This window comes from Oryctolagus cuniculus, chromosome 16 (genome assembly GCF_964237555.1).
Source record: "Oryctolagus cuniculus chromosome 16, mOryCun1.1, whole genome shotgun sequence".
In the NCBI taxonomy this organism is placed as follows: Eukaryota; Metazoa; Chordata; class Mammalia; order Lagomorpha; family Leporidae; genus Oryctolagus; species Oryctolagus cuniculus.
Window position 1 is genome coordinate 49,924,980 of NC_091447.1, and position 14,698 is coordinate 49,939,677.

General features: G+C 40.4%; 1 protein-coding gene across 4 annotated transcripts in view; it reads left to right on the forward strand.

Moving 5' to 3' along the window:
• SEMA3D (semaphorin 3D) overlaps nucleotides 1-14,698 on the forward strand; it is a 283,059-nt gene that overhangs the window by 87,769 nt on the left and 180,592 nt on the right. The gene's annotated exons all lie outside the window — the stretch shown is intronic.

Genomic DNA, 14,698 nt, shown 5'->3' on the forward strand with positions numbered 1-14,698 from the left:
GAACACATCACTTCTGATACTTTTTTTGGATAATTATGGTCTTAAGTACATATGCATGTTGTTTTCTACAAGTGAATGATTACAAAAGTAGTACATCTTTATTATTTATAGTGGAGACATGCACAATTTTGAATTGGAGAAGTGGCAAGTGAGTTGCTCATCAAGAATGAACATTTATATTCATGGAAATTGTCATAATTAAGCATACCTGGAACTCATAGTGTGGTCTTGATAGCATTTATCACCACGTTACCTTCTCCACACTTTGATTTCACATCTGAATCAGTTTCTCATATGGGCCAAACACTCTGGGCCAGTGAAGATTAATCAAGCCCCAACTATGGAGTCATTAAGAAAATTGCTAAAAGAACATATACACTAGTTGTTTAAACTTCAAAAGGCGATTGTCATTATATCCCACATTTTCAGCCAGCCCTGGGAAAAGAGGGAAGGGATGCAACACTTTAAACTTAGCAATTATGATGAGCTAGCACTTTAGTACATATCATTATCTGTGCCAGAGAGAAGAATATCAGGACTGGCAAGGACTGAATGTCTGGTGAGAAGACTTAATATATGACCTATCTTAATATGTGAGGTAGCTTGTAGTTTAACTTTCTGTTTCAGAAGAATTGCAAATATATACATGTATAAAACACGAGGAGCCAGTGCCGTGTTTTAGGTGGATAGTTCCTGGTATTCCTAGGCCCTTGGACCCTGAGGTTCACATATCATTTATCTGCAATGACCATTTAAACCTCTTATGGTGAGATACGTTGCAGAACTAAATATCAGTTGCTCTGATTCTTGAGTATTTTCTGTTCTCACAAAATCCTCAATTCTGCAGAGATAAAATATTTATCTCTGTATGTTTTGTTATTGTTTAATTAACCTCTACATGAAAACATTGGCATTAAATTTTAATCATTTAACTTTTTAAAGAAAGTTTATTTATGTATGTGAAAGGCAGAGTTATGAAATGAGAGAGAGGAGAGCGACAGAGAGAGAGAGAAAGAGCGAGCGAGTGAGCAAGCGAGAGTGTGCTATCTTCTATCTGCTGGTTCACTCACCAAATTAGCTTCGTTGCCAAGGCTGGGCCAGACCTAAGCCAGGAGCCTGGAATTCCATCAGTGTCTCCCATGTAATACTTGGGTCATTTTACATTGCTTTATCAGGGAGCTGGATCAGAAGTAGAGAAGGTGTGACTCAAACCAGTACCCATATGAGATGCTGGCTTTGCAGGCAGTGGTTTAACCCGCTGCACCACAGTACCAGGCCCAGTCGTTTAACTTTTAAGTAATTCTGCCATGTATTTTTAATCTCCCTAAGGAAAAGGAGCTATAAATGCTCTCATATTTGATACAAAAGAAGTAATCTCTGAATACAATTGTATTAGTGCAGTGTGTATATCTAGAAGACAAAACGAAGCCGAAAATATTGCTGATGATTGTTTTTGACATGTGTTAATCTAAACACACAAAAAACAAAGGATTCTGGTTGTTCCCTTTTTAAGATAGAAATAATTTTTTAAAGTTAAATGATTTTAGCATTTTGTCACATTCACTTCATAGGTGGATATTATATACACATATATACTCTTTTTTTCTTGAATAAAAGGATAGTAATATAAACAAATGATGAATTCCTGGCAATGATTGTAATGTGGTGAAATGATGGTATATTGTCATGTGTATGGTATAATTCAATAAAGCGATATTTACAACCAAGAGTCTCTTTAAAAAAGCACAGGTTTTCTGTACCTGGATATTGTTTAGAGTGAAGCAAAGCAAGCAATTAATGTCATAGTAGAATTTGAACACTTTGTCCTCTTTATGATGGGATAGCCTTTTTCCATTTGTTCTTAGGCTGTGTTTGTTCTTGGGGAATTTCTTTTAAAAATGCTCATGGTCCTTGGGGAGCCCAACAGTGGTATTAAGTAATATCTCAATCATCAACAAATGTCATAGCAGGAGGTGGCAGTTTTCATGAAAGAGGACAAAGAGAAATCTTAATTAACTTTTGAAATTTTGCTTTAAGAGATTCTTCATAGCCTTAAAAGGCATTTTTCCAAATACATCTAGTTTTAATATATTAGCAAAAACCAATTCTTTCTTTTAAGGGAATTTGTTCTTGTTATGTTCTTTGCCTTCAGGGATTGGAGAAAAGGTCCGTTTGTCTGAGCTGAGTGTATTAGATCATTGCTTAAAATACACCCTGATAGCATAATTTCCTTCTCTGACTATTTTAAGCAAATCTCTCTTTGGCCATATTCCATGTTTGAAATGTGCTAATATTTAATAAAGTAAATGTTTATGAAATATCAGTTTCCCCTATGATGGTATTGAAATGAATGGTTATTTGAATGCATTATAAAATTGGAGGTTTTCTACGTAACTGATATTTCTTCATATCTCCAAAAAATGTATAATTCATGAGGGTTATGTATGCAGTGGTAACAATTTGTGTTTGTGTTGGTACCCACCATTTTAATTTATATAAATCACTCCAGTGCTAAAAGGTACTCCACAGTAGCAAGTAAGCGTCAAGACGTAGGCGTTCAGCAGCGTTGAGACCTACGTGGTTTGCTTTGGCTCAGTGCCTCTCGGCAAAGATCCAGACTCCTCTGTGGAAGAAACCACACATGTTGGGACTCTGAGGGGCTGAAGGGTGTCCTTTGTGCACTTTAGAATTGAAGAAATCTGCAAGACATAATTGAGTTCTAAGTGACCAGTTGGGAATTCCTCCCCCCCCCCCCCACTCCATGGAAATTAAAAAAAAAAAAAAATCTGTGGAAAATACTCTCTTGGAAATAAGCAAAAGTTAAGATAGTTGTGTACTTGCAGTTTTTGTACAGACTAGGCTCTGTTTACTGAAAAGGAGTTATCATTCATTTTTTCCATAACATTTAGTGTGGAGTCAGCAGAAGTTATAGCCAAATCATTTACAAAGTGAATTAGGTAATAAGCACTTAATGATACCCTTATTAATATCTTTATTCTTTCTTGTTCAGAGTAGAATTTGGATCTAGAACAGAATGGTGGCAGGTGTATATGATAATATAATAAACAAGTGGCTGTGGAGGAAGAAAGTCCAGTTTAGAACTTTTGGAGAACTTCCACTCTATAGAAAATAAAACTTAGATGGGAATTCTGCTTGTTTTTCTAAACTCTACCCTGACCTTTTTTGGGGGGAGAAAGGAGGATCATGTCTATAGGGACGTAACAGATTTAAGGGCAAGTATAAGTGTACATTATGAGGATGTGACTGCTTAACATTTAAAGAGGTCCTACTAAAACTGGCCTGGGGGTCTCTAGTCCGACAAAAAGTACCCTGAGGAATCCTCTGTGAGACAGGTTGAGGACAGATAATGTCCTTTCTTTCCATTCGCTTCCCCCAACACCAGACCAAACACAACAAAGAGAACCAGGCAGAAGGGGCTACATTGGCTAGAAGGACCTGGATCTTGACCTGTACTGCTCTTGTGTGTTGGGTTGAGTTTCCCCCAAAGCCAGCCAGCTCTGAGATAGACATTATCTTGCAGAATAAAGGGGCATCTTCCAGGGATCAACACCTTGGGAGGCAAGCCAGGAAAATGGTGTTAGGCCAGTGCTCAACTGAGTTTATCTGTTTTTTCCATCAAATCCACTCATTGAGAACATCCGAGTTGTCTTTAAGATAAGGCATGTCTGAGCATGGCTCTCCCCTATTTATACACCACTGACAGCTCCCCGGGAGCTTCAGTACACCACGGCCTTCTTAGCATTGGATTCCCGGGCTCTTCCCAGCCATTTCTACCCTGCCTCCAGCCTCAGGTTTATCCTTTCTTCATTGCGCCTCCACTCACACACTATTGTCTGCTTCCTCCTACACTCCCATTTGCTCAAATATCCTTCTGATTCTTTTCAAAATAAATAAGCTCTGTGCCTTTGCTAACGCTTCCTGGAATGCCACTTTTTGCTCATCATCATTTATCCAATTTTACTCTGGCTTTTGCACTCCAAGGCTTCACCCTCTGGAGACTTCACTGCACTCTGTGTGCTTTGGAGCATTTTCTGTTATGCCCATGTCATCTTTCAGTTGTGTAAATATACCCCTCTCCAAAGTATGCAGTCATCAAATGAGGGGACAAGGTCTCCTGCACTGCTGTGTCTCCTCTAGCACAGTGACACACAACAGCGTGAAGTCATGTGTTTCTTTAATTTCTTTGAAGCATCAGTTTTGTTATTTTTCCTGTTTTGAATGAGGAATCAGCATATTGCTCTTACATATTAGCATACCCAGGCTTGGAATAAAATACACCTAACTTTGGCTGATGAAAAATAAGGACAATACGGGTGCTTGGCTCAGGGATCAAGACCCCACGTGGGATGCTTGCCTCCTACATCAGGGTGCCCGGGTTCAAGTCCAGGCTGCACTTCTCATTTCCTGCTAATGTTCACTCTGGAAGACAGTGGTAATAGCTCAAGTGCTTAGACCTCAGACTCCCACATGGAGACCTGGATTGAATACTGCGCTCCTGGCGTTTGCCTGACCCAGCCTAACTGTGTTTGTTGCAGTTATTAGGGGAGTGAACCAGCAGATGGGAATCCCTCTAACCGTCTCTCACTCTGTGTCTCCCTGCCTTTTAAATGAATAGTTTTTTAAATAAGGACATTTTTATATGATATAATAATAATGTCCAGTTTGCGTGGCTTTGGAGATGGCAGTGTTATCTGCTTGATGATGCCATCAAGGATTCTGTTTGTTCTGTCTCGGTCTGCCAGTCTTGGTGTTGGCATTATCGTTAGGTTGGGAAAAATGATCATCACTTACCAAGTGTCTTTATTAAGAGTAAGGAAAGATTTTTGCAGAATCTCCTTTCCCTCCTATTGGCAGAACTGTGCCAATTCCAGTCCCTGAGCTTGGAAGGGGAGTGAGGTAGCTCAGACTCACCAGGGTCCTCTCACGTGGATGGAATGCCCAGGAGCCAGTCCCAGTGGTGCCTGCCCTAACAGAGAGGGAAGAGAACTTGGGCATCCCTAACGAAGTAATGTACTTGTGGGACTGACTTTTCAGTTTAAAATGGGTAACAAAAGGCAAACAAAGGTATCTTCTCAGCCAATAAAGAGGAAGAGTGTGCACTGCTTATTTGGGTGGAATTATAAAGATTAGCGAGTTCTACAAGGAAATTATCTGGATGAACTTATTTTTCTTTTAGGAAAAGTCTTAGAAAAGTATTGCCAGTAAAAATTCTTGAAATAATCTGTTTTTTCTACCCTTCGTGGTAAAGATTGAACGTTCTGCCAGCCTAACACATTTTTTTTTTCGCTTATTCAAGAGATCGTTTACCTCAGTAAAAACTGTCCCTGATTTTTAATTTAATATAAGTTTTCTTGAAATCCAGTCTGCTGTACATCTTTTCAATTTTGGTGATATTATATAAACTTTCTTCCTTTAATATAACAGTGTGGATGGTTGATGTTGTTGGGGAGGAGTAGATTATGATTTAGTTAAAAAATTAAATGCTATATTACTATTCTATAGTGTTAATGTTCTGCATTATCCACTAATATTTAATGTATATAAAACATAGTTTTTCAAAAACAAATAGGTAGATATGGCTTAAGAATTATTGAATATGTTTATTAACAAACATATAAAACAATCCTGTTTTAATTGATTGGAATTTGTCAGTCTCTGGTTGAAACTAACGATATGCTATAGAAGTAAAACTTGGAATATTTTATAAAATGAACAGGACTTGAATAATTTTTTCTTTCATCCTATTTCCTACAAAAATCCACTGAATGTCTACCGTTAGCTCTAAGGATCTTGTGATAAAACAGACTCAGATGTTGTCATTGTATGCTAGTCAGGGGGGTAAGACACAAGTACAAGATGAGTCAGAACACGTTTCAGTGTCCAAAATGATGAGATAGATCACTGATCATGTGGAATCCGGGGAGGGAAAATCATGTGTTCTGTGTGTATTGAGCTGGTTCAGGACCATTGGTAAAATTTGGATTGTTGTTAACTGATTAATTTACAGTGGTTTGCATTTGAATTTGGATCTTAGAGCTGTTTCCTTGTTGCTCAGTTAGGATGGGAGGAAGGTGTTTGAGAACGGGAGCAGAAGGGGATTTTCCCTCTTCAGTGTATACATTTTTCATCATTTATGTTCACCTGAATTTTCCTGTCCCAGCCCTTAACATGTTACCCCATCTCTAGAAAATAACTTTGGAAAGAAGGAGGTACCTTTCTCTGAAGGGAGGAGAGAACTTCCACTTTGACCATGGCCTTGTCTAAATATGATCAGAGTTGGTGAACTCAGGGGGCTTTCATAGCCTTGGCAGCTCATGACAAGAGCCTAGGGTGATTACTGATGCCATAAACAAGAGTGTCAGTTTGTTAAGTCAACAACAGGAGTCACTGTGCACTTACTCCTCATGTAGGATCTTTGTCCTTAATGTGCTGTACATTGAGATTTAATGCTATAACTAGTGCTCAAACAGTATTTTTCACTTTATGTTTCTGTGTGGGAGCAAACTGTTGAAATCTTTACTTAATGTATGCTAAACTGATCTTCTGTATATAAAGAGAATCGAAAATGAATCTTGATGTGAATGGAAGGGGAGAGGGAGTGGGAAAGGGGAGGGTTGCGGGTGGGAGGGACGTTATGGGGGGGAAGCCACTGTAATCCATATTCTGTACTTTGGAAATTTATATTCATTAAATAAAAGTTAAAAAAAAAAGAAAATAACTTTGGAAACGCTTTGGAGGGGGTAACCAAGTGTGGATGGGCACTGACACACACGTGTCGGTCATTTATGAGTGATGCCTTCGAAGCACATTAAGTATACACATAATAATGGAAGTATTTTCCATCCATACACTGTGTTTAAGGACCTATGGTTCCTAAGCAGTGCTTCTAAACCACAGGATACCTATCACTTTAGGACAAGTGAATATTCCCTTCCTCAGCCTGCTTTAAGTAGTCCTAGCAGTAATTCCAATAACATCCAGAGCTTCTCTCTGTGAGGTCCAGGGGTCTTAGGTACAAGCTGCAAGCCTCTTTCATCTCCTTCGTACTCCGCTGTCTTAATGGAGTCATAGTTGACAGTAAAGAAAATATCTGATACTCTCCGCTCATGTCATTTAGTTGGACTTCTGAGTGGATGAATTGTTGGGATCCTTCCATCTGAACATGTTCCGTATTTGGCAACAGTTCAAATCTGCATGGGTAGAATGAATCTCTAGCCCAGGGTAGAAGTAGCAGCTCACAAAGGGATGATTGATAAACCAGATACTACTGCTTTTGTATGCACACTATTCACACGAGTGAGAGAGTGAGAGAGATCTTCCATCCACTAGATGACATGACCACAACTGGGACTGGGCAGGGCTGGGACAAATTCCAGGAGAAAAGAGCATATTCCAGGTCTCCCATGTGAGTGCAGAAGCCTAAACACGTGGGCCATCCTCCTCCGCCACTGCTTTCCTAGGTGCATTAGCAGGGAGCCGGGACTTGAACCTGAAACCTCACGGGATGCCAGAGTGGCAGGCAGTGGCTTAAATAATAGTGATACAATGCTGGCCCCTCTTTTTCTCTTTTTTGGGCTGTACAGTTAGCATGTAAACTGATAAGTAATTAAGTTTCTTTGATACTAGCATTACTCTGTATTTTACCTACTAATCGAACAGTGAATGCTGCTGATGAGACAGCTTTACTTTGTCTCCTACAACCCTTTTCAATCCACCCTGTGGCACTGTTCTCCTGGGTCTGACTCCAACAGGCCATGGTTTTTTGAAATCAACCTTAGTACAGACAGTTGTTATCTGCAAATGAAGAAATCCAATCTGCTGCCAGGACATTGCCAACTTCATTTATAATTGAACTCCTACTCCGTCTGCCTGTCCCAGCTTGGGCCTGCCCTGTGAGGGGAGGGTCCTGTAGCAGGGAGGAGTCGGATTCTTCTCTGTGGCCGCCGCCAGGTCCTGCTCCCCGCCCCCTGCCTCATGGCTTGGATAGTCCCTTCACGGTCAGGTAGGGAGAAAAGGGGGAGAGAAGGCAGGGGTTGAAAGAAGTGTCTATTCCAATAGGTCTGATCTGATTTCATCATCATTTAAAAAATCGTCTATTATTTTTCACTTTATGTTTCTGTGTGGGAGCAAACTGTTGAAATCTTTACTTAATGTATGCTAAACTGATCTTCTGTATATAAAGAGAATCGAAAATGAATCTTGATGTGAATGGAAGGGGAGAGGGAGTGGGAAAGGGGAGGGTTGTGGGTGGGAGGGACGTTATGGGGGGGAAGCCATTGTAATCCATAAGCTGTACTTTGGAAATTTATATTCATTAAATAAAAGTTAGAAAGAAAGAAAGAAAGAAAGAAAGAAAGAAAGAAAGAAAGAAAGAAAGAAAGAAAGAAAGAAAGAAGGAAGGAAGGAAGGAAGGAAGGAAGGAAGGAAGGAAGGAAGGAAGGAAGGAAGGAAGGAAGGAAGGAAGGAAGGAAAGAAAGAAAGAAAAGGAAAGAAGGAAAGAAGTGTCTATTTGACTGGCTCTGTCGGAGGAACCTCCCGGCTCAACCTTCTGGCCCGGCAGACACTGAGAGTGGACTTTTCTCTGAAGGGCACCTCTGTGAGTGAGGTGCTTCCCCCGGCTGGACCCTCTCCCCTGCAGTTCTCTGCTTAGGGGTGACTGCGTGTCTCCTCCAACTGGAGCACCCTCATTCTTTATCCTGAGACAGAGCCCAGGACCTCCAGGTGATCTCGGCTGAAATCTCACTCAGCCCTCTTAGATAGCAGGAGGGTGACTTCATTGACAACATATTTTTGAGTGTGGCTCACGTCTGTTCCATGGGAAGCCATTCTGCGCTTTTCCCTGGGCTCGTTCTAGAAGCGTGGGCTGGATTCAGGTCAGCCATCAGGCTACCTTTGTTTTCCCCACAGCTTGTCAGTCTGTCGCCCTTCAGGAATTGGTCCACACTGTCCCACGTACACCGTGTTCAACAGCACGGGTTTCTTGAGGTTCCATCCACACTCTTTCTTTAGTGCCCACTCTGCAATTCTGGGGGTTGTGGAACTTGTAATATGACTGTCTCAGGGATAAATCTGTCTCTCAAGGGGAAGGAAAGAACTTTCCAAACACAACTGCCAATGATTTTGTAACTTGGACTTGGGTGAAGTTGTCTTAAATGATACTTGACCACCTACTTTGAAAATGTTTTCATCTTGAGGTAGCACCTTAATTTCAATTTGGCCTCAGTTAAAACTTCCCTTTTGACATCATTCTGTTCTATCATGGCCATGAAATAAGATCTCCAAAAAATGTCCTTTTACCTCTCAATGTCATGGATGAGCTCATTCTATGTCATTCTTGAACTATTCACATTAGGACCACAGGAGTAAACAAATGAAGAATGTTAATATTCTTATTAATAGTGTTTACTTTTTTAGATATTAATAGTCTCAATCAAAACATTGTATGTTTTATCTTATTACTCATACTTTCAGTAGTATTTCTCATGGATTTCAACAAAGCTATGATCAAGAATCTAGGTAAAAGAGAGTAAAGAAAGCAATTGACCCACTTTTAAACAGTCTTCAAAATTAATCCTCAAATTATTTACTTTCATTTTGACATAATTATTATAATTATCTTTTTCTGCAAGGCTAATTTGAAGATCATCACTTGTGAAACTTAGGTATAACATGTTCAAATAATTGCTATGCAATTAAGCACAGCATAAAATTTTTTTTAAAGATTTATTTATTTTAAAAAACAGTTAAAGAGAGAGGTAGAGTCAGAGAGAGGGGTCTTCGATCTACTGATTCACTCCCCAAATGGCCACAAAGGCCAGAGCTGAGCAGATCCGAAGCCAAGGGCCTGGAGCTTCTTGCGGGTCACCCATGTGGGTGCAGGGGCCAAGGACTTGAGCCATCCTCCGCTGTTTTCCCAGGCACATTAGCAGGAAGCTGGATTGGAAGTAGAGCAGCCGGAACTCTTATGGGATGCAGCACTGCAGATCAGGGCTTTAAACCCCTGCACCACAGCCTGGGCCCCTACTTAACCATGTTTAAGTAAACTGTGGACTGAGTATGCAACTGTAGTCCCATGAGCCTGTAATAGAACTGAGAACTTCCTATTGCCTGGTGTTTTTACTGTACTTTTTCAGTGTCTAGATACAGAAAATACTTTGCAGTGTGTTCCATAGCTTATGGATTTCAGTACAGTTACATGCTGTACAGCAGACTGATTAGCCAGGAGCATGGGCTATGCTGTTACTGTATAACCGAGATAGGAACAGGCTGTGCATCTAAGGTTGTGCAAGTCACTCTGTGACGTTCATGTGGCAATGAAGTAGCCTAACAATGCATTTCTAAGAAAATATCCTCATGGCCAAGTAACACATAACTGTAAGAATCAAAAGTAAGTATCTTCCTCACCTGTACCCAACAGAAACCTATTAGTTAAACCACTACCTATTGTTTGCTGGGAAATCAGAATAATATTTGAATGCTTTATGTCAGAAGATACTTACATTTGTTTTTGATATAATAACACTTTATATCTTTAAAATTTGTTTTATGTAAAAAAATCTGAATAAAAGGGAAGGTTTCCTATAGGTTTAAAAATGAGAAAATAATATATCAAAACCGTATGTGGATTTCATAGCTTACCTATGACAACTCCATGTTTTTATGTAAGACCCTGAGGTGGTTTCATTTCACTTGTCTAAAATAAAATCAAGATCCTCACATTACTTTTGCCAAAAAATAAAAATTGTTCTAAAGAAAACCAGACAAAATTTAAAGCTAAAATGCTTAAGCTACACCTTAGACATTATTATAAGCCTGGCTTTTTAAAATTAAAATGTAAGGTAGCGCCAGATTTATAAGTGTGTGAGCTGTTTTCCTTCCTCTTAGCAATGGTAATGGACATTTTGTATTTTTGTCCAGATTGAATATGAAAATTGGGTTATAAAATGAAGATGTGATGATAAAACTACTCAAATTACTTGAAATGCATCAAACTGCTCATGTCAATCAGAGAAATAAGTTTTAAGCTTTACATATATAAAATCTTCCATGGAATATTTAAACACCCGTTGTCACCAAACATGAAAAGGGGCTTTGTTGTTTGCTTTTATTTAAGGAAGTCTAAAACAAGAGAGTTTTCATGCTGAGGATTCTGTTCTTGCTTGCTATTTCATTGAGCATAAGCAGAAAGTCTCTCACAGATCAGAGTGACCTTCTGACTCCAGTTCTGTTAACTCATTCTGTGGCCAAGCAAGACATTCCCATCTCACAGTTACCCCTGTAAGTCTAGTATGTAGGGCACAAAAATGGGGATAAATATACTTCTCCTCTGAAATCGAGTTATTGGTCAAAAAGAGAGCCACCCTTGTACTCGCATGTAATATCTGAAATTAAGAAAATATAAGCACTTGGAAAGCATGTGGGCATCCCCAAAGTGAACTTTGGGGTGAAGGGGCCCTGTTAGTTCCACAGTGATTGATCTGTTCCTCCTGCCTGCACCGCACATGCTGCTGCCGTGGAGTCGCCGGCGGAAAACAAAAGCCTCCTTCAGCGCCCTGCTGCCTTCACAGCCTGGACACTGACACGCAGGACCCCATCTGGTCCCTGGAGGCGCTGTCCAGAGGTCGGCGGGCTGCTCGGCTCTGCTGGAACTCTGACACCAACTTCTTCTCCAGGCCCAGTGCTAGGGGAAGCTGCAGGTCCCTCTCATGAATGACTGGGTGCTCACTCGGCCTGTGAGACGGTGCAGGTGCTGAGAGGGAAGGCAGAAGCAGCGCTGTCCCTGGGCACTGGAGCTCGGTGGTCACTGACCTGCAGGGGGTCAGGGACTCCTTTAGGAATCCAATAGAAGCCATGTACAGAGCCCCTCATCAAGTACCAAAATCCATCGGTGGTAGCAGCTGATCAACCCGCGTGTGGATTTCCTAGAATTCCTTTTAATATGTTTGTTACATTAGCTTTTCTCTTTCTCTCTGGTTGGATATATTTGCAGAGGGGCCCCTGCGTTCCTGACACCCTTCAGATGCTGGGAACATAGTGGGAAATGGAATAGGGTGGAACTCTGTCCTCCTGGTGCTGTTGGTAAAGAAAAAAGGACACATAAAATATCACTTGTTGAAAAATTTTAAAAATGTGGTGGTATCCCTGGAAAGCTGCTTCTGATTGGTTACCAGGAAAGGCCTTCCTGGGGGCTGATATGAAGATTGGCATTTGTTTATAGTAAGGTCTAGTCCAGAGGCAGCCCAGGGCCTTTCAGGTAGAGCACACTTCTCCTGAGGTCGAGTAAAGAGGAGATACTACATGCATCTCCAGCATTAGCGGACGCAGGGCCAGGACTCAGTAAATGCTAGCCATGTTTTGTTGAACTGGGTATCAACTTAGCAGAGATCACGCTCTGCGTTTTAAGACTGGGCTCCTGAGATTCACAGTTACCTGAGGTCCCACGCTGATAAACGGTGCAGGAGGGGCACAGACTCACGACTTCTGATTCCACGGCATTTCATTGATCTTTACGTCTAGAAAAAGAAAAAACACACTAAATTTCCCTGTTGAAAATAAAGTGCTAGATGGGTATGGTGAGCACAGTTGTAACAAGGTAAACGTGTTTGTTGGAAGAAAGCTAAAATGCAAAAGGGGTTTGAGCCCAGTGCAGGAAAAGGCATGGCAACGTCTGTCACTCCAGGCTTCATGAAGGCAGTTCTGGGACAGAGCCCTGTAGACTCTGGAGCCCAGCTTCTGTCTTACAGTACATTCTCTTGCAAAATCTGTGGCTCTGCCTGCACATGTAAATTTTCTTTTTTTATTCAAGAACTTAAATTTTCCATCTGTAAAAGTTTCTACCTAGGCCAGTTTCGGTTGTGCAAGCATAACCATTATCTTTGGTACTTGTGTCATTATTTTTAATTTTAAAAATTTATTTATTTGAGAGGGAGGGTGCAAAAGAGAGAGAAAGAACGAGAGGTCCTATCTCCTGGGTCACACCCCAGACACCTGCAGCCAAAGCTGCTAACTCAATCCAGCTCTCCTACAAGGCTGGAAGGAACCCGGTAACTGGAGCCATCACCCCTGCTTCCCAGGGTCCGCGTTAGCCAGAAGGTGGATCAGGAGCTAGAGCCCGGTATCAAACCCAGAAGGTAGAGACAGGAACTAGAGCCAGGTATCAAACCCAGAAGGTAGAGACAGGAACTAGAGCCAGGTGTCAAACCCAGTTCTCTGATACGGGACGCAGGCATCTTAACTGCTGGACTAACTGCCCACCTGTGACCTTGTTTTACAATACTTCATTCCTCAAGTTCAGCTTTCCTGCCTCTCCCTGTCCTTGGCTTGTTGTTGAAATCCTTGTGCCCTGTGGTATATGGAGTGACTTTTCCCCGACTTCTTTATTGCCATTCAGAAACTTGTATCCTGTTCCTTCACAGAGACGGGCACTGTCTCGAGGGGTCTGAATTTTTGTCTTTAATTAGGTTTTATGAATAAATTGCAACTTCCTCTTTTGCATCCTCTTAGTTGTTTTGGCAGTTCTGAATTAGGACAAAGGGCATTTGACTGACCTTGCACTTGCTAACTTGAGTCAATTAAACTGCTTCTCCAAAGATGGAACAAAGAACAGACATAAATAGAATTTCCTTCGGATGTTGTTATAAGGCCTTATCATTATTTGAATGTTTCTGTAACTTGTTTAACATTAAATATTTTAAATTGCAGCGTCTGGCATTTTCACTTTAAAAATGATAACAGCTAATGAATTATATAAATTCTGAATGAAATAATTGTATTTTATTTGTGAGTTTTTGATGAATTTAAGTGAAGTCAAAATGCTCAAACACAAAAATTGTTGTGGATTTTGTAAAGAATAAGCAAATAAGATAACTAGAATGGCTGTTGTATTTTTAAATTTAGGTACTGTATTTTCACAGGGAAGTTATTATTTCTTTTATGTGTGTCTAAGGTATAATTTTATGGCTTGTGAGCATGTATAAGGAGAGACTGAAGAGTTTTCATCACATTAGAGCGATCTCTTCTCATCCTAGGGTCTTATATTCTGTGACTTTAAAAGTAAAAAAAAATCCACACACACACAAATTGTTAGAGGATAATATTTGATCTTTTCCAATGTGGCATGGAAAAATTAATTCCTTGGAAGTAATAAATTACAAAGGCAATATAAACATACTAACTTGGTTTAGTAAGTAAATTATATAGAGTTTGGGGAGCAGCTTATCAAACATACTTTGTTTGTAATGCTAACCCACAAATTATCACTTCCAAGTGAAGATAGCTTACACATTTGCTTCCTTCTGTTCCTAGTTTTCTGTTATCAAGAGGTCTGTAAGAATTAGCACTGAAAACCGACTTGCAAACACTAATTGTTTAGTAGTGGTTCAGTTAGTTCTCATGTCCTGGATAATTAAGCTGAGAGTGAATCCTGGCCTCATTGGGGTCCCCAGGAAAGATCTCCATTTGATTTCTGTCTGCCTGCCCGCATGCAGAGAGAACAAAAGCAGGCTTTCTGTGGACTTGGAACCCTTGATTATCAAAGCTCTGTGGTCTCAAAGTCCATGGCAGTCAAAATGGTAACCTTAAAATCTGTATCTGGTACATGGTGCACGGTTAATTAAGAGCTAATGTTCTGTGAGAATATTTCAGGGCAATTAAAACAGAGCAGGTATGCAAGAGGTAT